The 23,953-nt window shown below is 45.1% G+C and overlaps 1 long non-coding RNA gene across 1 annotated transcript in view; it reads right to left on the reverse strand.

The window, feature by feature from the left end:
- The window catches only part of LOC138504701 (uncharacterized), a 275,906-nt gene extending 260,482 nt beyond the window's left edge, over positions 1-15,424 (reverse strand). Inside the window, exon 1 of the long non-coding RNA XR_011279911.1 lies at positions 15,343-15,424. This is a non-coding gene — a long non-coding RNA (uncharacterized lncRNA). The remainder of the gene's footprint in view (positions 1-15,342) is intronic.
- Positions 15,425-23,953: the final 8,529 nt, after the last annotated feature.

The following is a 23,953-nucleotide window of genomic DNA, read 5'->3' on the forward strand; positions in this document are numbered from 1 at the left end:
CTGATTAATAAAGGAAATATTCCCTCATTGAAAGTAGGGGCTATTCCAACTAAACATTCTCTAAATGGGCAAAATCAAGAAAATAAAGCCACCATAAAAAACCATCACAACAATGGCGTAGAAGAACATCCCTGTCATCTGCATGGTATCTTCATTTTCCAGTAAAAATCCATCACAGAGGGGACCAGGTTTATACCTGGAAAGAATCTTACACATAAAGGATGGTCTGATACTAAATCGTACCAATGTGATGAGATTATTGCATCGCATCCCTTCGCTCAGCCTAATTAACTCAAAGGATCTGCCACTAATTGAATTTCCTGATAAGACATACATGGATAGATTTCAAGTTTACGTTGCCTCTCATATTGTCCATCAACTGCTTTTGGTGGAAGTGCCCACTCTACGGGCCATAAGCTTCGATTTAAGTGAACAAACCCAAATATTAACCACGACCTCAGAGAAAGAACCCTTGGAACATAAAAAGAAAACTCAATTCCAAGAGGCTTACGATACTCATAAGAAACACATGCTCCAGAACCACCGAAAGGTGGTATTAAATGAAGACCAAGCTAAATGGAAATGGCTGGCCAATTTAGCGGCAGAAAGAATGAAAGAGCAATAACGCCTCCAGGACAGACATAATAAAGACTGGTCGCTGATTACATGGAACACAAGAGGGTTTAGACACTTGTTTGAAAAAAAACGATTTTGTTAATGAGGAGCAGAAATCATATGCCTGCAAGAAACATGGTTAAACCAAATGCCATTGATAGAAGGCTACTCCATGTACATCAATCCAGCAGTGAAAGGTCACAAAGGAAGACCGATGGGAGGGCTAATTATAGCCACTAAAAATGACCTAAACTGGACATTGTTGAAATGTGTGAAGCCTTCTCCGTACATCCTGATGGTGGTGTTTCAAATGCCAAGAGCACTAGATGCGAGACAATCTCAGATACTAATTATAGTTAACATCTATTGGACACCAGGGAAAGAAAAGCTGAAGACCCTGCCAGCGGACACTCTCCGGCTAATTGATGAGCAGAGAGAAAAATGGTTAAATCCCTTTCTTATAATTGTCAGAGTTCTAAACTGCACTTGTATAGATATAAAAAATAAATGTTAAAAGATGAAACACGCAAAATGACATCAAAACAGAAACGGGGAGTTGCATGGAGAACTGCTATGGAACTGCAAGACTGCATAATTCTAAATGGAATTACACCTGGAGATAAACCAGCAAACCCGACTTGGCAGGGAAGGAACGCAACAGAAATCTTAGACTATGTCACGGTTTCATCTAACATGTCAAACATCATTAAAAAATTAGAAGTTAAGATAACGGAGGCCAGTGACCACAACCCGGTCACGTTAAACTGTTCTAACTTGGCTGTTCTAACCCGAACCATCGAGAATATTACCCCCATCAACTGGGTATTAATCCGGGTAGAAATAGACTAAAAATCCAAAGGTCTAAAATTCCAGACCTAAATGACAACTTATTGAATACAATCTCACAACTACACCAGAAATCTCACCTACAATCGACTATGTGCCGCTACTTAAAATCTTTGAAACATCTGCTAAAATAGGAAGCAATAAGCCGATAATGTCTCATTGGCATGTATACGACAGAGCAATCATAATAAAGAAAAGAGAACTAAGCAAAAACCTCAGACAACTCCTTAAAAAAGACATATCATCTACGGAGACGGAGTGCCGCAAACTTAAACAAAAATATCATAATTGGCTGGCAATGCATAAAAAAAACGATGGTAAATCAAGACTCCCAAAGTATGATTGCGACTATGGTAAATAGAAACACTGCTGGCACATGGAGGCTAATCAATTAAATGGATGCACCACAAGATGCCTTAATAACAAACCCCATAACAGGAGCCCAATGGCAAAGCTACTACAGTCAACTTCAAGACAAGGCATCTAACATCATAAAAGCTCCTTTTAGGAGACATGAAAGTCAAGGATTTTTGGACATAGATATTGACTCAATTGAGAATATCATAAGGAATCTCAAAAACTATAGAGCCCCCCAACCCGGATGGGCTGACGAATGAAGCTCTAAAAAGTGACCCAGAACAATGGGCAAAATTCCTACATGAATTGTATAAATACATTCTACTTTCTGGAAGTGTACCCAAATCCTGGAAGGAGAGCGTAGTGGTCCCTATTTTCAAGAAAGGTCTGAGAACTAGCCCAGGAAATTACAGGCCAATAGCCTCATTAGACGTGGCAGGCAAGAACTTTGCCTCCATATTAATAAAGACCTTAACAGCATGGAGTGCACTTACTGGTCACAGAGATAAATGGCAATCAGGCTTTGTCAAAGGAAGAGGAACGCTGTTGAACATCTTTATATTAAATCTACTCAAAGTTAAAACAGTGAGAAACAACAATTTAAGATTCAATGTGGCCTTTATAGATCTCTCTAAGGCGTTCCACACAGTCAGAAGATCAAACCTCTGGAAAAAACCATCCCAGTGGAACTGTCCCGAAGTGGTCTTAGAGAACATCAAAGATCTTCATGAAGATACCTCAATTAAAGTGAGACTGAACAAACAAGGTCTACTTTCAGTGAACATTCCCACTAATATTGGTCTGAAACAAGGCTGCCCACTGGCGCCTGAACTATATAATCTCTTCATATCAGACATTGACGAAGCCTTTACAGAAGTAAGAACTTTTCCACCTAAGATAGCGGGAACACCAGTTGGAAGACTAATATACGCCGACGATATAGTATTGATCGATCAGACGCCGATTGGTCTTCAACATCAGTTGACAGCTCTCCAGACCTACGTCGACGCTAATAACATGATAATCAATCCAGACAAATCAAGAATCCGGAGATTTGGCAAATCCAGCAGATCAAAGGAAACAAAGAAATTTAGATGGACGTTAAAAAACAAGAAAATCTTTAAAGTTACGCTTGTGACCTACTTGGGAGTCTGTATTAACAACGACAGAAATGAGGCCCCGAGAATCACTGATTTGAGAAATAAGATGAAACACCTGGCGAACCAAGCTAAAATTCTGTTAAGACGACTCTGCAGATTTTCCGTGGCCCCGCTGGTGGCATTCTACAGAGCAAAGGTGGTATCAATCTTAACATCTGGAGCAGAAACGTCCTTCTTGTTACCAGTGAAATCTGGCCACTTCTGGAAGGTATATTCTGGAGAACAGTACTTCAATTGCCTAAATCCTATCCCATCCAATTAATTCGGAAAGATATGGCGCTAACATCTCTGAAAGCAATTGCAGACTGGAAAGTCATTTCCTTTTACCGCAAGTGTCTGGAAAAATCATTGTTGGGAGGTTTTTAAGCCCTCAAGAAAGCTATTGAAGAGCATTCAGAGCCGACACTCACAGAATGGGAAACAACCTGTAACGGTATCCTAGTAAATTTGTATTAAACAGAAGATTCCCTACTAAAAGATCAGAATAGAGTAAAGAAAAAGATGTTCACAATTGACTGGATTGAGAGACACGAGGAAATAGCCAAATATCATGGATATAAAGACTTTTGGGCTAATCCATACAAATTAAACGTAGTGCCAAAATATCTAACTCTTTTTCCAAATTGGTTTCTGAGGACTACCTTTTTACGTTTTAGTCTGAATCTTCTCCCTTGTAGAGATAACCCTTATAGGCGAAGGCTAAAAAATGAGGACGAACACTGTAGACTGTGCAAAGATGTAAAAGTAACAGAATCTCTGAAACATCTAATAATGGAATGTCCGGCACTTACAAATGAAAGACATACCCATTTGGGCGAAATATGGGAAGATTACCGTTAAAGAGAGATTGATACCTGGTGGAATATTCTCCTTGAGGGAGCGAAAATGCGCATAAATCTGGGAGTGGCAAAATTCTTACTGTTAATTAAGAAAATTGAAAATTTGCCTATGCAAGATACATAAGCGCAATGGACTAAAGCCTGAAAAAGGCACAAAAAGGTCCAAAAACATAGAGCCTGCAGAATAACATGGAACAAACCCAGACTACTTTCAAGCCTTTTTAGACAAACTATTGCAAGGGAGATCGGATAACAACAAATCATTTGAACCAGACATTGGAAATGGTTCTATTAATCCTCTATAACGTCATCTTTATTTATTTAATTTTTGTTTCAATGTTTATTTTTTTCCTTTCCTTTCTTATGTCTTAATCTTGTTATTCTAATTTTATGAAATTAATGACGTATAATAAAACAATAGCCAAAGGTTTTCATTTTTTTTGTACACCAAAGTGCTAAATAAAATAAATAAAACATTTTGTTAAAAAATATTGATTGGTAATCCCTACTATCTAATATAGTCTTACTACAGTGGGAGAGCCTAAGGCTGAAGTCTCATCTAACTGACTCCCTCTAGGCCTTCCTACGAGGTACCCTGCTCTAGCTCTTTCCAATAGATGTTTCGATTTGATTGGTGCCTGGATACCCTCAGACACTCTCCTGGTGACCTTCTACCACTCATTCCCTCCTCTTGGGTCTCCTTATTTTCTACTCCTAATCCAACTCCATCCTCAATCTTCCTCCTCCTAGTCTGCTGTGTTCTTGTCTCACCTCCTACTCCATCCCGTCTTCCCCCTTCTGTTCTCTGCCTGCTCCCCTCACTCCATTTCTTCTCCCCCTCTCTCACCTCCACCTCTTTCCTCCTCTGTCCATCCAGTTCTTTCACTCTTCCTTCACCTACCACTAGCCCCTTTCTTTTTCTACTACCCCATCCTACACTGAACCCTTCCATTGTCCACTCTATTCCTTTCACCCCCTCCACTCACTCGCCCTTTCCGGCCACTCACACTCTAGCACTCACTTCACTTTCTACCTTCTCTCACTACCCCTCTATCACACTCTTTCACTCCTCCTCCATATACTGGCATTCACCCTCACACTTGCTCACACACAAAATAGGTGTCCGAAACCAGCGGAGCGGCAATCGAGGTAAGCCCATCAGGGCTTTACACGTGGTAAAGCTTTGCACGTGCTGTGCGAGGCAAGAGAAAAATTCTTCACCTTTTTTCTCTGAAATTATCTGGAAGGCTCCTCAATCAGTGTGAGTGCCTGCACATTTGCTTTGTTACATGCAAAACCTTTACTGATACATCTTAATACGGCCGAGTACCTCTGTGATCACTTAGCAGCATTATTGAAGTTGCTCCTCTACAAAATGGTCAAATTGTCTCGCTGATGCCCGAGACCCTGCCTGACTTCCTGATTTCCCTGTGTGGCAGCTGCAATTGGCTACCAGAGGTTAATAAATATCAATTGGTAGCCGCCACCAACCACGACTGGATCCTGAAAAGGTGAGCGCTCGTTTACCCCGCTCTTATTTGCCCACTACGGAATCATCCCCTTGTACTTACCCCCAGCAAGGCACTTGGTTTCTACTCATTATTCCCATTCCCATCTGCCTAGATCGCACCGCCTCATACAACTCCCACTTTGGTGCCCATTGCGCACAATTCGCCATTCCTGGGGAGCCCTGTGACGCTGCATAACCCTTGCCTCCTGCATCGGGATACTTGCACTTAGAACACTAGTACCCAGCAGCTGACTAACTTCAGCAATGTAAAAGCCTGACACATGGCATCAGCTACCCCGCAGACAATGACGCTTCGCATCCCTATGCCTCGACATTCTTGCGTAATGACAGTGCCTATTGCGACACTTTTGCCCATTTCCAACTCTCTAAATGCATTGTGAAAAAGCATGCTGCTCACGGCTATCCCATGTCTCACTGTATGTGTTCGCTGTTATTGACTTTGTGAATTTTAGCCCGTGATTGCTGTTACTGACTTTGTGATTTTTAGCCCTCTCTGTTATCAGCCCTCTATGATACTCTTTTGGCATCCACCCCTAATATCAGCCTAATGTGACCTTTGCCCCCCGCCCACTGTGATATTAGCTTACGATATTACAGCCTACTGTAATTTCAGCCTATCGTGACACTATCCTACTGTGTTATTAGCCTACTATAATACCAGACCACTGCTATCTTCTAGCCCATCATGATAGCTGGCCCACGGGGTGACCAAGTTTACCGCGATCCTTGGCCTATTGCGAGCTCACCTGACCATAGCATCCTGGCACCTATCCCTGGGATCTAGTACGATCTGTACAACCCATCAGCCCCATTCTGCCAACTAGGGGGCAGCGATGAGCCTAATGCTACCTGCCCCTATACACAGTGACCCCAAATCGAATGCTATGTCTATCCCCACATTGTTGTCCATGATCCCAATACTGCTACTGATAGCCAACTATCATCTGGAAAGACCCCCCTACATTATTCCCGTCATGAATTTGCCTTGTACCACAGGTACCTACATCCAACTCGGAAAGGTCCTAGTCCGCCTACAATGTACCCATCACTATCCTATCCCTTGCCCTCCTCCGTTCCTCAACAAAACTGCGCCCTTCCCTCCCATCTCACAACCTACCAACAATTGCTCTCCTATCAAGGGCATGACAAGATCTCACTCCCACACAAATGATCTCCCTTAAGCTGCACTGCCACCAGACGAAATTATAAGATTTTACCGCCTCGCCGCAAGGACAGCACAGAGACACTCTTATGATGCCTCATCCCACTCCTTACAGAAAACTCTGTCTACATCTACACAAACAACCAATCCCCCACTGCGCTCACATCCCATCATGGGGCCGATGAGAATACACAGACTCTCCTACCCACGGCCTAATAAATCACAAACCCCTGCCTCCATAAATTCGATCTTATCACTCCCACACACACTAAATGACTAAGTTCCACAAAGATGCCCCAAGTAAGTCTTCACTAAAAGGTGCCCTCATCAATGCTAGATCCATCACCGCCCATGCCCTGGATATTGCAGACGTCATCATAACTAATGACCTAGACTTCTTAGCAGTTACAGAAACTTGGCTACACGCAGTCCCTGGCCCACATCTCTCCTTAGCCGTCCCAGAGGGATACACTATCTTCAGAAAGGACAGAACTTCAACAAGAGGAGGTGGAGTAGCCGTACTAGCTAAGGAATCCCTAAATATAAGGATCTCCTCCGAGGTCCTCTTCACTGCAGGTGAAATCATAACTCTAAAAGTTTCCCTCACACCTACCTGCACACTCACACTTCATATCATCTACAGGCCGCCTGGGGCTATCTCCACCTTCCAAGACGACATTACGACACTCCTGGCACCCAACATGAAACCACTTTCCCAAGTAATTATCATGGGCGATTTCAATTTAGGCTTGAACGACCCACTAGACACCCATGCAGACCTCCTAACCAGGTCTATGGAAGCCCAAGGGTTTACTGAAAGGATATATGCCGCCACCCATGAAAAAGGACGTACTTTAGATTGGTTAGCGGACACTAACTATACCACTAACATACAATCTAATATCCCCTCACCCTGGTTGGTTCACAACACCATAATCTTCACCACCACCATTATTACTAAATACCAGAAACATCCCCCACCAGCACCTATGGCTCCTTCTAGAAGTCTTAAGAATATGAATAAAGACAATATGTTACCTCCCCTAATGCCCTGACACATCTAGACAATGATCCATCAACTCTGATTTGTCAATATAATGAAATCATGTCAGAAGTTATTGAAAAGGTTTCATCCCCAAAAAGTAAAAAAAACAGACCTTCAGCACATATCAACCCCTGGTTCACCTGGTTCACCCCAGAACTCAAAAAGATATGCTGAAAATAATTGGCTATAATAAATAATAAATATAATAAAATTATAGCTAACAAAAGTCTCTTCCAGGCATTAGCTAATAACTGCAAAAAATAAATAATTTCAACTGAAAGTGAAGTCTATAATAAGAGAATATCTAATTCCCAATCCAATACCAGAGAACTATTCACCATTCTCCATGAATTAGAATCTCCAGCACCTACGACTGATCATACCGTTAAAGACGAACAATGGTGTACTACTATTCAAAATGCCTTAGCAGATAAAATCTCTCTACTTCAACGAAAAAAAAGAACAAAAAACTCAGCCTCAACAAAATCCAGGTAAACATACATCCCTCAGTGGAGATCAATACATTCTCATTCTCGTCACTTTCCATTTCTGACACTATTGATATTATTAAAAACCTAAAACCATCCAGATGCTAAGGGGACATTTGCCTGGCAACTCTGGTAAAAGAATGCACAGCGGAATTTGCACCCTTTGTCACTAGTCTTATCAATAGCTCATTTGCCTCCAATATAGTATCGAAAGATCTAAAAACAGCCTGTGTACTACCCATACTCAAAAAACCTACATTAGACCCCAACATCCCCACTAACATCCGTCCCATCACTACTGTACCGGTTTTACTAAAAATACTCGATCACGCAGCCTGCCTGCAGATCCAAAAACAATTGGAAGACAACAACCTCCTGGGCCTAAGACAATCAGGTTTCAGACCAGGTCACGGCACAGAGACCTTCCTATTAGATTTAAAAACACAAATGGATCAATACAAAGACAAAGGGGAATTATGCATCCTCCTCTTATTAGATCTCTCCGCAGCCTTTCATTTAGTCAATGATGACATTCTCTGCCAACACCTTGAGACTGCATCCCAAATCTCATCAGATTTCATCAAATGGATCAAATCATTTCTAACTAATCAGACCATGAGGGTCTTTTCTGACAACTCAGCAGCCTCTCCTGTCCCTGTGACCTGTGGTGTAACACAAGGTTCCTGCATGTCACCCACATTATATAATGCATTCACTAAGCTCCTATTTGACAAACTTGACAAGATGGGTATCACGTACACAAACTATGCGGACAGTACGCAAATATGCATACCTATTACTGGATGTTACGACACAGACTCTAAAAACTGAAACAAAATCTATCTGGCTATCCAGGCTTGGATGGCGCTCCACGAATTGTGTCTTAACAACGACAAGAGTTAATCCTCATTGGTAACAAAACTAAACTAAGCAATCTCCCTCAGGCATACATATCATTAAATATCGATGGAAACACTATCACAGTCGCCAATGAAATAAAAACATTGGGGGTGTACATCGACTCCTCACTCACCTTAAATAGACAGTTCAACACTATTGTCTCCTTGGCGGCCTACACTGCCAAATTGATAAGAGTTAGCAGACCTTTCCTCTCCACGGAAAACTCGATGACCTTGGCTAGAGCCTTGATACTATCAAGGATTGAGAGCCTTGATACTATCAAGGATTGATTACTGCAACTCACTACTTGCAGGAACCAGCGCAAGAAATATTTAAAAAACTAAAGATAGTACAGAACAACGCAATCAGAGCAGCCTTAAACATTCCTAGTCACGAACACATCTCTATCATCAGAAGGAACATCCATTGGCTCCCGGTCCATGATAGAATCAAATTTAAAATCCTTACGCTAACTCACACATGCATTGCAAACAATGTACCTTAGCGACCTCATCCGCAAAGCCCAATCAAACAGACCCACTCCACTTATACTAATCTGCTCATCACCCCCCAAGTACAGAAGACAGAAAGCAGGAGGCTCAAGCGTCCCAGCAATAGCTCCCAAACTATGGAATTACCTCCCCACCCACCTTAGAAATGACACTTCCTTCTGGTCATTCGGAAAAAATCTAAAAAGCCTACTTTTCGGGACAGAACCCCTCACTAGTCACCTAGGAATTGTTCAGCCCAACTATGTCCAAACTTGTAATATCTATGTTGCAACATTGCAATGCCTACACAAATGTTTACAAGTGTACATTGTGTAATGTGTATATGTGTAACCTTGTAACATTGTAAACCTGCAACCATCTTCTTAAGTTTGTAAACCTGTAACCATTTTCTTAAGCTTGCATCCGCGCCTAGTTGCCTTTGGGGTTTGCGCGCTCTATGAAATAAATAAATAAATAAATAGGTTACCTGCACTCATAGTCAACTGCTCCACATACTCATCACCACCCTGCACCACCTTCCGGCCTCCTTCTTGTCTCTCGGTTCATCTCCACTCCTTTTGACCTCACTCAAACACCTGACACACTCTGCTGCTCCACCAACATTTTTATATCCATGGTACCCGGGTTTTTTCCTTCCTCCTCCCCACATCTGCCATGCGTCCACCTAATTCTGGGGCCAATCCGTGACTGTCTTTGCTATCTGCATACTGATAGCAATTTGACTACTTAAGAAGCGACTGAAGACAGCTTTGTTTGTTTAAATAATTCATATTAGGCTTCTTCCTTCAAAATTGGTTTCGTCCCCTTTCTTTTCTTCTGCGCCCTGCTGCCTTCGGGCTCTGCCGCACTACAAATAAATAAATTGGGGGTGGGTAATTTCCTTGCAAAGGTAGAAAAAGGCCTCTTAGCCCCACTCTCTTTTTCTCCATGGTCCATTCAGCGGTGTCAGTGATGGCTGACACTGCAAACGAAGACCCTGCTCTGCTGGTTCCAGGCGTAGGTGAGTACTGTCTTTTCCTCTTGACCGACGCTTGGTTGTTGCCATCAGCCAGGAAGCTGTTGGTGTTCTCCATGGCTCGCTGAACTTGTTTGGTCTATGCAGTGAATTCAGGTCTGGGTAGTTCTTAAAAGAACTTGGGCCAGAATGGTGGCTGCCTGGCACTGGGTAGTAAAGAGCTGTACCATTTAACTCATTCAAGGCACGTGCTGGGAGAGTTTCTGAGACTGGGGGCACCCCGACTCCCTCACCCCACTTACCTCAGGGGTAGGAAAGGCTCTGGCATTCATCCTGGCAGACCTCTTTCCCAGTCTGGGAGGGGTTTCTGTTTCCCCTGGTAGGGTCAGTTTCCTGACCTTATCACAGTGTGAGAAGGTGTGTGTGTGTGTGTGTGTCTGGCAAAGGCAATAAGTTGAGAAGCATACACTTGTTCAGCAGACATTTCTTATTTTTGAGCATTCGACTACATGTTGTGCATCTTGAAAATTAGCAAGAATCATTGACGTCACAATGGACGGACGATCATTGTATTTTGGCATGCGATTCTGGCAATGAGGAAGAATAAAACAGATTGGGCACAGCAGTGGCAAGGAAGCATTAGAGCGGGAGGTTATTGAACCACAGACGTGCCACAGAATGCTTACAGCCAGTTGGCTCAGCGCAATATAAATACAGCAACCGATCGATTGTCATTTCAAAATGGTGATTGGTTTACTTTTGTTCAGAAGTTGTCATGCAGAGTCTGCCTGGATTGACAGCATTTTACTTCAAGCCTTCCCCGTGATATTATCATTTTCAAAATTACTATTTTTGAAATATGAAAACTCCTACTGCTTTTTGTAGAAACTATGTTGACAAGTATGCCACCAACCCTACCCACTCGCATCCGGACTTCTGTGCCTATCCGATGCTGGATGTGTTTGTTGGTCTTCTTAGCTTTCCGCTGTTGTTTTTTGGCCATATTCCAAGTTGAGGCGGGATCTCATTACAGTCCTGTTATGGTGGACACCCCAGTGCACAGGGTTCTAGGCTCATCATTGCTGGGGGCACCCACTCGACAAACAAGGGCAGGGGCACCCTGTCAGCCCATGGTCACACGGGCACACCATGACCTGGGGGCACCCAATCCATCACGGTATATTTTATGCTCCCATTATTCGAGCAATTAGACAAAATTGGTGTGGTGTTCACGAATTATGCAGGTGATACACAATGCTTTGTGCCTCTGGCAGGGGATTACATTATTGACTCTGCTTCGTCAAATTCCAACTATGAATTCTTTCAATCCTGGATGCAAGTCAATAAGCTGGCCCTAAATAGTTCAAAGACAGAACTTATGATGCTAGGTACTGCAACGCAACTGAAGAAGCTCAATGCGGAATACCTATCCTTCAAAATTGCAGATTGCAATATCAATACCCAGAATAAGGTTAAGACACTTGGTGTGATTCTCAACCAAGAATTGTCTATGAAAACTCAGGTCAATAGTCTTGTCTCCAGTACGTGTTACCATTTAAAGCCCCTAGCTCAGCTACAGCCCTTTCTGTCATCGGCCAATCGAGCCATAGTGGTGCAAGCCATTTTTGGAGCTAAAATAGACTACTGCTAGCAATCTCCAAACAAGACATGACCCAAGCAGGTGATTCAGAACAACGCAGTGCGCATCGTCGCAGGTCTGCAAAGGAGAGAACATGTCACAACGGCTAGGAGAGCATTACATTGGCTTCCCATTTGCAGCCGCATTTTCTACTGCGTCTTGTGCATTGCCCGAGTCTGCTACCAATCACGGTGGGCAAACCGAATTCCCTGTGTACAACTGTATCTCAGGGCAAGCCCCCCCGTATCTCGCGCTTATCAGCGCGTAGAGTGCTGAGATCTAACAAAACTGGCTTGCTAGAAACACCAAGAGAGCATCTGTCTTATGTGGAGCATAGATCTTTTCCTCATGCTGCCCCACAGATATGGAACTCCCTTACTCTAGATCTGAGGTCATGCACTAATTTGCAGCTCTTTCAGAGCCGGCTGAAAACCTATTTGAGTAATCTCATGCCAACGATTTAACCTTGTGCCTTCCATGACTTTCTCTTCCCATTCTACACACCCTGTGCATGCTATCTTTTGTGCGTTTAATGTATTGTTGCCGCCCCTATGCCTCCGGGCTTGTCTCTGTGCGCGGTATAAATAAATAAATATGCAGCCAGAGCTGCCCAGCATGGGCACAGGCACATACATGCAGGGTTGCCCGGCAGGGGCTCTACTAACACAGGTAGACAGCAGGCCCAGGGTTGCCTCGCAGGGGCACTGTCATGGTGGAAGGGCCTGTAGTGCAAGCCCTCTGCCTGATACGCAGAGCTAGTGCAGTGCTGCAAAGGATGACACGGCAGGCAGGAGTCCGTTTGTACAGACTAATGAGCGGGAAACCACTCATACTTTTTACTGGGTTGGCCACATGGAAACAGACATATGACATTCGCACAAACCCTGGCAGGGACTCATATTTTCTTAAAGGGGTGGCACACCAAACTACTCCTTTTTCATGACAAAACAAAATCAAAACCAACATCAATGGACATCACAACCAATCAACGGTCATGAACAGTAATGCTTGGTCAATTTGGGAATCAATGGTTGGAACAAATAATCACAGGCACTTAGACTCAGGCAGTTACAGACATAAAACATATAATGAGCATTATGTACATTTTGAGGGTGACAGTCAGGATTGGTGGACTGCTGGTGGCGCGTTGATAGTTCGACCACATTTTAAGAGACCCTTTAATAAACTGGGGTGAGTGACAATAAAAAATCCGGACGACACCATTGTCAGCTGCTGGCACCATCTAAAAGCATGCCGCAGGAGCACAGCTTCACATAAACATTTTAACTGGGACTACCTTGAGCATATACATGATATACAGGCGCACAGCATCACAAATGCATGTTAATGAGTCCACTTTAAGCACTTGCAGAGTTGCAGGAGACCAGTTCATAGTTGCACAAGCATCAGTTCAGGACAGTCAAGGCCACAGTTCAGGGGCAGTTGATGGCACAATTCAGGGGGCGGCACAGCCGAACCTGGGAGCACCATGGGCCACATCCACCTGGTTCATTTATGGCAGGGGCAAACAGCAGGATTTGGAGGTGTCCCCAGGCAGGAGTATGTCAACCTGCTACAGTGGAGGGCGCAAAAGGACTCACCTGGAGCTGCAACCCTTAAGTGTTAATCCCCTTCTCCTTTCCATCATAATTTTATTTTCCCTTGACAGTCACCGCCACTAGGCCCGGGGATGTAGGGAATAGAGCCAGCATCGTAGGTGCAGGCACGTATTTTCACCGGCGTGGGGCCCGCTTCAATACAGTGAGCATGCTCGGCCACGCACTCACTTTCTTGTGCCTTACATTGCTCTGACCTCAGGGTATGAAAAGGAGATCACCGCCAGTGGGCCCGGGATCCTCAGAGAGCCATTTGTATTTTTCTCACATTGCACCAATATGGAGCGCTTTATCACTTTCACCATCAGGCAGCCCGGGATATTCTATCTCTCTCTATTTTACTTAACTCTGAACCGGAGCACACATTCACTGCCCCAGCGGCCCAGGATCTCTGCAGGAGCAGCAGGGCTTCCATTTTCACAGCTCCGTCACCAGAGCGCTTTCATTGTTACAGTCGCTGGGCCTGTGTCACTACTGAGCAGTGGGGCCTCGCTCTATTGTTTTACTTTCATTGCGCCAACGCAAAGCATTACATTTCTGTCACCGCCGGGCGGGCCAGGACCTTTCTGGGGGTCCGATGGAGTGCCAGCCTGTAGCTCATGGCCTCCTGGGCTGGGCCGCACCTTACCTCCTTTCACAGGAGATTACCTCTGTTTTCCAAACCTCCTTTCTTCTTTGCGCTGGTCCTTAACACAGCAGTGTGGCCTTTCCTTTCTGGCGGCGGATGCTGCTTCAGCACTCTCTCCTCTCTCTTCCCCAGTGGGCAACCCACCTTACCACAGGGATTCATCCAGGTGTTGGAGCAGAGGCCACCTCTCCACTCCCCAGTTGGGAGCTTCAACTTTCTTCTCGGGGCACATTTGCTTTCCTGTAATGCTCCGACCCAGGGTGCGGATGCTTCACTGCAGGGTCTTTTCCCATTGTCGCCACTGTTATGGCTGGACGCCCCAGGGCACAGGCTCATCATTGTTCAGAGTCATCCAGCTGACACCCAAGGAAAGGGGGCACCCTGTCAGCCCGTGCACACACGGTCGCGCCATGGCCTGCGGGCACCCAGGTCATCCCAGTATATATGCAGCCGAAGTTGCCCAACAGGGGCACAGGCACATATCCTGCCAACTTGCACGGCAGGGGCTCTGCTAACACAGGTAGACAGCAGGGACGGCGTTGCCTCGCAGGGGCACTGCTATGGTGAAAGGCCCTGCAGGGCAATCCCTCTGCCTGATGTGCAGCGCCAGTGCTGCAAAGGATGACACAGCAGGCAAGAGTCCGTTGGTACTGACTGAGGAGCGGGAAACAGCTCATCCCTTTTATTGTGTTGGTCAAATGGTCACAGACATGTGACATTCGCACGAGACACGGCAGGGAACCCAAATTTCTTAAAGAGGTGGCACACCAAAATTCCCACCCTTGGTTTTAGTGGAGAGAATCTCGATTGTTCAGTAAAAAAAATGTTGCGATTTTTTTATTTTCTCCCTCCTGAAATAATTCAATCCCCAATTCGACCTTGTGGGAAAATTCAATTCTCCTGCTCTTGGTGCCGACATCTTGCTACTTGTTGCTGCAAAATGTTGGCATGTATTGAAATTTCTGTCACAGTTATGAAAATTAAAATATGCCACACATGTTCCTCCATATATCAGCGTACAGATGAATAATTCCGCAAATACAACGTACCGTCGTGTCTCTTGTTCCCTCAGAAACGGCAGTGTTGTTCCCAATCTCGATCAAATGACAAGATCCGCGTACTTCAGCTGGCAGCCACTCACGTCAGCGCCTGCGCTTTCCCGCTCGATTTGGCATAAGATGCAAGTATAGAAGTGAACGTAGCGTAGAAGTCACTTGACTAGGAGGACAAGTAGGTAAGTCCGTTACTCTAAAGGAAATTACTCGTCTCGTCTATTCTTCAGTATCTCATGATCATTTGTAATTGTAAAGAAGGTAGTTCTCGCGAGAATCGTGCCTAAGAACTAAAGTACACACGGGTATTCTTTGATTGGGATTGACGGCGACGCAGGCAGTTTCCTTTCAATTATGTTCCCAGACAATTTTTCAGTAAACACTAATTTTAAGTTTTGGAACGTGTGGTTCCATTTGTTTAATTATATACAGGGAAGATTTGATAGGTGCAGAGTCGCGGCTATTTCTATTTGGGCTGTTGCCCTGTAATGTCAATGCTATTTATACTGAGTAACACTTCCATTTGTCTGGTCGTCGCGCGCTCTGGTGGATTTTAAAGTTAGGGGTGTTCAGCAGGGATGTTGTTAAGGCCTTTCAACTTTTTTTTAGTTGAAACCTAAAGATAGGGAGGAGGCGTAATATCGCAGTAGACCCACGGAAAGCACGACGGAAGAGGAGACCAACATGCACCATCCTCTCTGACGGAAGCCCACTGAAAGTTATCATCGACACCGGGGCCACAGTAAATGTCATGCCCGTGACAGAATTCAACAGTCTCAACCCCAAGCCAACACTCCTCAAGAGGAAAGTCAGGCTATACGCCTATGGATCAAAGAAACCCCTGCCTGTGCGAGGATCATTCAAATCCGACTTTGCCCACAATAACACCAGCTGCAGAGCCCGTATATACGTAGTAGATGCCGGGTGCGAGACTCTCCTTAGCTGCAAGACAGCCGAAAAGTTAGAACTGATTCACTTCGCATTCAGTACACAACACGATGAACTACACGACCTGTTGGGGCGACACAAAAAGCTATTCCAAGGCATCGGACGCCTAAAAGGGAGAACAGTTAAGCTACACATAGACCCGACCATCGAACCCAAAGCAGTACGGCACAGGCGAATACCTTTCCACCTGAGAGAGGCCGTGGAAAAGGAGTTACTCAAGCTCGAAGAAGCAGGGATCATCGAAAAGACGTCTGGACCAACCCCGTGGGTTTCACCGATGGTAGTAGCCCAGAAGCCAAAACAACCGGGCGCCGTAAGGATATGTATCGACATGCGGCTCCCCAACATAGCCATCGGCCGTGAGCGCCATGTCACTCCCACCATTGACGAACTCATTGTAGACCTAACGGGCGCGACAATCTTTAGCAAGCTCGACCTCCGGTCCGGCTATCATCAACTAAAACTATCGAAAGAATCCAGATACATCACGACATTTTCATCCCATCTTGGCCTGATGCGATACAAGAGACTCAATTTTGGAATATCATCAGCAGCAGAAGTATTCCAGCATGAGATCAGGAAAGTCATTACAGGCCTCGAAGGAACCACTAACATCAGTGACGACATCCTCGTATATGCCTCGAACAAGGACGACCATCACCAACGCCTCGCAGCAGTCCTAAGGAGACTCGAGGATGCCGGACTGACCCTCAACGCAGACAAGTGCGAATTCAACAAGAAGGAACTCTGTTTCTTCGGATACATTTTCAGCGCAGCAGGAGTATCCCCAGACCCATCAAAAGTACAAGACATAAAAGAATTCGAACCACCAAAGTCAGCCTCGGAGGTGAGAAGTTTTATGGGGATGGCCACCTACTGTGCACGGTTCATCCCTGATCTCGCAAGCATCGCCAATCCACTCAGGGACCTAACCAAGAAAGATCGACAGTGGGAGTGGACGGAAGTCCACCAACAAGCCTTTCAACTGATAAAAGACTCCCTATCCGCCTCCACCACCATGGCGTTTTTCAACGTAGACCGACAGACCGAACTCCTTGTCGACGCCAGCCCTGTTGGCCTGGGGGCCGTGTTGACCCAAACAGACAAAGACGGCACAGTATTTCCAATCGCGTTTGCCAGCAGAGCCCTCACCAAACCGGAACTAAACTACGCACACATCGAGAAGGAAGCGTTGGCCATTCTATGGGGATGTCGCCATTTTAAAGTCTACCTACTAGGGAAGCAAGCTAAAGTCTTCACCGACCACAAGCCTCTGGTCCCGATATTCCGAGGTTCCGCACCACACCCTCCCGCCCGCATTGAAAAGTGGATGTTGCAGCTGCAACCCTACAACATCGCAGTAGAGTACCGCCCGGGATCAGACAACCCGGCAGACTACCTGTCCCGCCATCCGCGGCCAGCCACCGACAAGGAACAGCACCACGCAACAAAAACAGACGAACACGTCTGCCACGTGATAGCGTGCGCCCGACCACGAGCAATGACACTACAGGAAGTAGTACAAGAAACTGCAGAAGACACAGTCCTGAAGCATACGACAGCGGCTATTCAGTCGGGTAACTGGAAAACATACCTCACGTCAATGTCTCACCGAACAACCGCAGCCCAAGCCAAACTCAGGGCTTTGTTCGGCATCAGGCATGAACTATCCGTAGCACCCGAAGGCGTAATACTGAAAGGACACAGGATCATATTGCCAGAATCCCTCGAGGCCAGAGCACTCAAACTGGCCCACAGTGGACACCAGGGGATCGTCAAGTCAACCGCCTACTTAAAATCCCGGATGTGGATGCCGAACATGCACCAGAGAATCGCAGAAATCGTAGAATCCTGCACAGCATGCCAAGCATCACAGAGACCAGCAAACCCCGAACCCCTTAGCTGCGCCCCCCGAAGCACAAAACGATGGGAAGCAGTCAGTATGGACCACTGCACCATCGCCGGGGAAGGATACCTGCTAGTAGTAATAGACGAATTCAGCAGATACCCAGAAGTTGAGCATGTAGCATCGACAAACACCGAAACCACCATCCTCACACTAGAAAAAATATTCGCAACTCACGGCATTCCCAAGAAAATCAAAAGCGACAACGGCCCGTCGTTTGCCAGTCAAGAACTAAAAGAATTCTTCAAAGAGGTCAATGTCAAACACCAACGCATCACCCCCAGATGGCCTCAGGCAAACGGTGACGCAGAGCGCTTTATGGGATCACTGAACAAGATCATCAGGATCGCCAAGAATCAAGGACACCCCTGGCTGAAAGCTGTATTCAGGTTTCTGAGGACACACCGTCAAACCCCTCACTCAGCCACGGGAGTCAGCCCAGCGGCCCTCATGTTTGGAGTTCCAATCCAGGCGGAGCTCCCGATACACCCAGACTGGACAGCGCCTGACCCGGACATCACTGAGATGGAAGCAAGACGAGAAAGACACAATGAGCGTGAAAGCATTGCTCGACGAGCACAACACAGAGAAATAAACCCGGGAGACACGGTCCTCGTCAGGAACCGGGCAACACCGAAGAAGATGTCCTTAAATTTCGAAGCCCGCCCGTGGACCGTCACGACTACCAACCACAGCATGATCACAGCAAACCGAGGGAAAGAGACGGTGACCAGAAATATCTCCCACTTCAGGAAAGTACCTCAAGAACTATGGGAAGAACAACAATCGCCCCAGAGATGTGAAGTGGCGCATTCACCCCAAGCGCACACGCCACAGCAGACCACAGAAGCACCGGAAGAAACTAACGATGCAGAAGAAGCCGCCACAGGAGACGCGCCACCAGAAAGGAGCACCCGTTACTGCCTGAGAGACAGACCCAGACCGTCCTCCCGCCTTCAAGGGTATGTCGTGAATGGGATACACCAAAGAAGACGGCAGCAGGGACTGGGATTCCCACCCATTCAGAAGTAAGACTCCAAGTAAAATAGCTGGGACTAAAAGGAAGGGGGGGGGGACGTTTTGCCTCTAACTTGGGGAGGAATGTGATGTCACGTGTCCCGAAAACAGGGTCACGTGGCATAGCACCGCCGGAAGTCAAAAATAAAGGTATCACCGGAACTGGCGTCCAAACGCCAGTCCGGGTTTATGCACCTACAGAAGTAGTCGTGTGGATTATTGCTGCGCCGCCCCCGCGCATCGCGTCTCACAACAGGCCTCGCGCGCAGGCCGCACCTCCCAGCTGGCCTCCCTGCAGGGGCCTGCAGGTTGACATCACACTGAGCAGCTGCCCCGTGTGGCAGTCTTATCACACCAAATGGTTCAGGTTATTACATGTGAGCTTTGTAGCCCACACATTATAGACTGCCTTTGCTGGTGCCCTCAGGCCGTCACCTGTTTCGACTACATTAGCACCCTGCTAACAATGAGAGCTTAGCGTTATACAGTGAATCTTCAGTGTTTAAGGTCCTTGCTGGCTCCCTGTCGAGTGAAAATCAGCAGCTATTAACCCCTTTGCTGCAGTTCTTTAACTCTCCATTATAATCTAAGCACCCAACTGTTTTTACCATCTGTAGACAAGAGGGCCCAAACATTTTTAAATGGTCGCACTTGAGCCTTGGCCCATCTTCAGCTGGCCCTGGGGTTGGGTTAGGTTAGTTGGGAGAGAGGGAAAATTCAAGATCGCTATGCTGCTGTGATGATGTGTTCAGTTTGGAGGTACTCTGGTACTGCCTGCAGGTCTTTCTAGGTCAGCGGTGTGCAACCTTTGGCTCTCAGATTTTTTTTGGTCCATGACTTCCCTCAGCCCATGTAAGCACATTCAATGACAAGTGTTCTGTCAAGGGCGGGGAATTTGTCCTTGGCTGATATTGATATTGTCCAGTGCATAGCAGTGTACTTTTTCTGCATGTGCAGAAGGTTAGATAGGACATGTAGTGGGGGCTTTGGTTCTGAACAGAGATGTGGGAATTTGTTCTGTACAGCAGAGGGGGCGTGTTAGGCAACGTTTGTATGCAGTACCTTCTGGGACCACTACACACAACTAGGACTACAGGTGTAAGCAAAACCAAACTTTGGTATAAGTCTGTACCACACAGTTTTTGGTAGCGAGCTGAGCAGCCAGGCTTATCTCAAGAGGGAATGTGAGCTTGTAAGGGTTTTACCCAAAGGTCTATAATTACAAGAAAGCATTCACTAGATGAGGCAACCAATATGACACAAACATTATACTACAGTACTGATTACTAAGCAGTTGAGATCCCTTGAAGTAGGAGCAAAATAGCATGGAAGTAGGAGCAAAACGGCATAAGTTAATAAAACGAAAATTACAGTTTCTCTAAAACAGTGCATATAGTTTGAGTTCACCAGAGGAGTTGATTCAATGCAATAGGTAGGCTAAAGTCAATGGGCTAGTGTCTTGTATAAGTACAAACATTTCATCTGGCTATTGAAGCAGTAAAGACAATTCTTCAGTATATAAATGATTCTTTTCAACATCAAAAAAAGTGTCCATTAAATCATTTCTAAAAGTTAAAATACAGTACCAAGTGTATAAATCACAAACGAGTGAATACATAAGGCATTTTACATTAGATAATGCCTTTTCAATGGATTGTTCTAGTGCTGTATCTGTGCACCAGTGTATAAGTATTTTAATGGCCACTATAGTGCCAGCATATAGAAAAAAAAAACCAAACACTTGTACTATTATCACACAATATTAAAGTACCACAGGCGCCTCACAAGAGGGGTCCTGTTTAACACCTAAAACCTATTATATAGACAACATACACAATATGATGTCAACTATGTATAACACAGTCTATGTCAGCAATTTATTGCATAGATCTAAAAAAACATGAGACCTGCTCATGCTAAATCAGGGTCGACCGGTTTCATAACCGTAACTTATTGTGGTCATCTTCATCAGGACTTTTAATTAAGAAGGTCTTGACTGCCTGTCTAGGGTCGCTGTCTTGCACCCCTCCGTGTGTGTTTCTATTCCTATAGATTATAGTTCAAAGGAAACAAAAAAAGGGGGATGGTCTTAATATGTGCCATTCAAACTTCTACGAGTCTATACTGCTATACATATATTACTTTTAAATTGTATTCAAGAATATCATTAGGCTTTCTTACTATTGGACAAATGATTGTGTCCAAGACATGTGCCTATTATTACATTTAACATCAAAGGGAAGAGGGGGGGGGGGTGGGGGGTGGGAAAGGAAGGGGTAGGTGGGGGTTGGTTGTGTACAAACATGCACGGGAACATCTCCACATTCTAATCATTTGGTTGTGAATGGAGGTGAGAAAAGGGGGGGGGGGGGGGGCTCCCCGTGGTGAAATGACCTTATAGCCCATATCAATCTGTGCGTTAACTTACCGCACTTAGCTGAAGAGCGTCACTGCTCTTGGGTGTCTAGGGACTAAACGCTTCCTGACGTGGAAGTACTCGATGTCATGCTCTAAGGTTATAGAGTAGACTCATGTACACCCTAAAAAAATACATGATGCTTTTATTTACGAAATTTCCACTCGAAGGACGGCCGTTTTTTTTAAAAAACGGCCGTTTTTTTAAAAAGACAATGCAAGACTTATAAAATGCTGTCTCTTACCTTGCTAGCTCTGTTGAGTGTCTGTATCAGTGCTTTAATGCAACTGCACCAAAAATCGTGGGCTGGAAATTGCTTTTACACTCTGCACCTGCCAAGCTAGTACCTACATAGGAAAACAACGCTCTTCGGGCCATGGAAAACTCTATGCCCGGTCGGCCATTTTAGTGCAGGAAAAACGAAGAGGCCATATTGAGTCGGGCTTCAGAGATGTATGTGTCCGAGGGCCTCCCAGTATAAGAGGTTCCTTCTAATGGCAATCACTATGATTTTTACAAGTGAAACAAATGGATACAAGTCCATTGTTGTAAAACTATGAATTAATGTATTAATATATTACTATATAAGTAAAAAAAAATGTAGTAAAATTTTAACTTTTTGAATTTAAGCGCTCTCACCGCTGGTGGCATATCGTGCTGAAAAACTACTACATCAGCATGATGTTATGTGCGCCGTTATTACTAAAGCAGGGGGGGGGAGAGAAGGGGGGGGGCGGGGGAAGGGAGGGGAAGGGGGGGGGAGGAAGGGGGGGGGAGGAAAAAGAAGAAAGGAAAAAAGAAGGAGAGGCATCTGAATATGGCCCGTGATCTCTCTGCTCATATTTTCAATGTCTTAAAATGGTGACAAAGGGGGAGCAACTGTTGTGATGGATAAGGCTGACTATGATAATATGGTCCAGACGCTCTTACAAGATCGCACTAGTTATCGCATACTTCCGAGCAATCCGACCAAGCAACTGCAAAGTCAAATTAACATCATAATTGAAGAAGCAGAAGCAGAGGGATATATAAGCGCAAAAGAAGCAGCTTTTCTTACACCGCCTCACCCTCGTATACCAGCCTTTTACGCTACTCCAAAAATTCACAAAGGAATAATTCCACCTCCCGGTAGACCTATAGTATCGGGCATCCAGTCAGTTCTAGAACCTCTTTCTCAATTCGTTGACTTTTTCATCAAAGACGAAGTTCAAAAAATGCGTGCATATGTGAAGGACTCTACAGCAATGCTACATCTCCTGGATTCCATTACTTACAATCAAGAGACAGAATGGCTAGTTACCATGGACATAGAGTCGTTGTATACGAAAATACCACAACAAGCTACACTTTCCATGGTACAACGCCTACTGGAATCTGGCATCGACCTACATAATACTCCTTCAGGGTTGATAATACAACTTGCTGAAATAGCTCTTACCAGAAATTATTTCATCTGCAATGAAACTTTTTATCAGCAGATCTCCGGAACCGCTATGGGGGCCACTTTTGCGCCAAGCCTGGCTAATCTCTTTGTTAATGCCTTTGAATGTGATGTCATCTATCCGCCCACTAATCCTTACTTGGATCAAATAATCCTATGGAAGAGGTACATAGATGACGTGTTTATGATCTTCAGAGGCACAGAAGCGGAACTACACAGATTTCACACGTGGCTTAATTCACTTAATCCGTTTCTCAAGTTCACTATAGAATTTGATAAAAACACTATACATTTTTTGGATCTTGATATTATGGTGGTACAAGACAAACTATGCTCAAGAGTATATAAGAAGGCCACAGACAGGAATTCACTCTTGACCTACTCAAGCTATCACCCACAGGCATTAAAAGATAACCTTCCATTTGGACAATTTCTCCGACATAGAAGAATCTGTACTCAGATTTCAGACTATGAAGAACAAGGAAAAGGCCTCAAAAAACAACTGGCCCATAGAGGGTATCCCAAGAGGATTATCGACTCTACATACAAGAGAGCCCGAAACATTCCAAGGAGTGTCACTCTTCAACAACATCCAAAACCACTGGCTAAAAATAACATCATGGCAGTCATGAGTTACTCCCCTATGCTGAACAGACTAAAAAAGGAAATCAAGAACCTATGGCCAATTCTGAACACAGGCCAACACCATCTGGAAGAGCCTAAATTTGCCATTAAAAGGAGGAGTAATATCCGGGATAAGTTAGTTAAGACCTTCAGAGACAAAAGAGATAACAACCCTGTAACAATATGGCAAAGTACAGCTCCTACAGGACACTCCCCATGTGGCTCTTGTTCAATGTGCTCACAAACTGAGCGCACA

The sequence above is a fragment of the Ambystoma mexicanum genome, chromosome 11, assembly GCF_040938575.1.
Source record: "Ambystoma mexicanum isolate Mex_15411 chromosome 11, UKY_AmexF1_1, whole genome shotgun sequence".
Lineage (NCBI taxonomy): Eukaryota > Metazoa > Chordata > Amphibia > Caudata > Ambystomatidae > Ambystoma > Ambystoma mexicanum.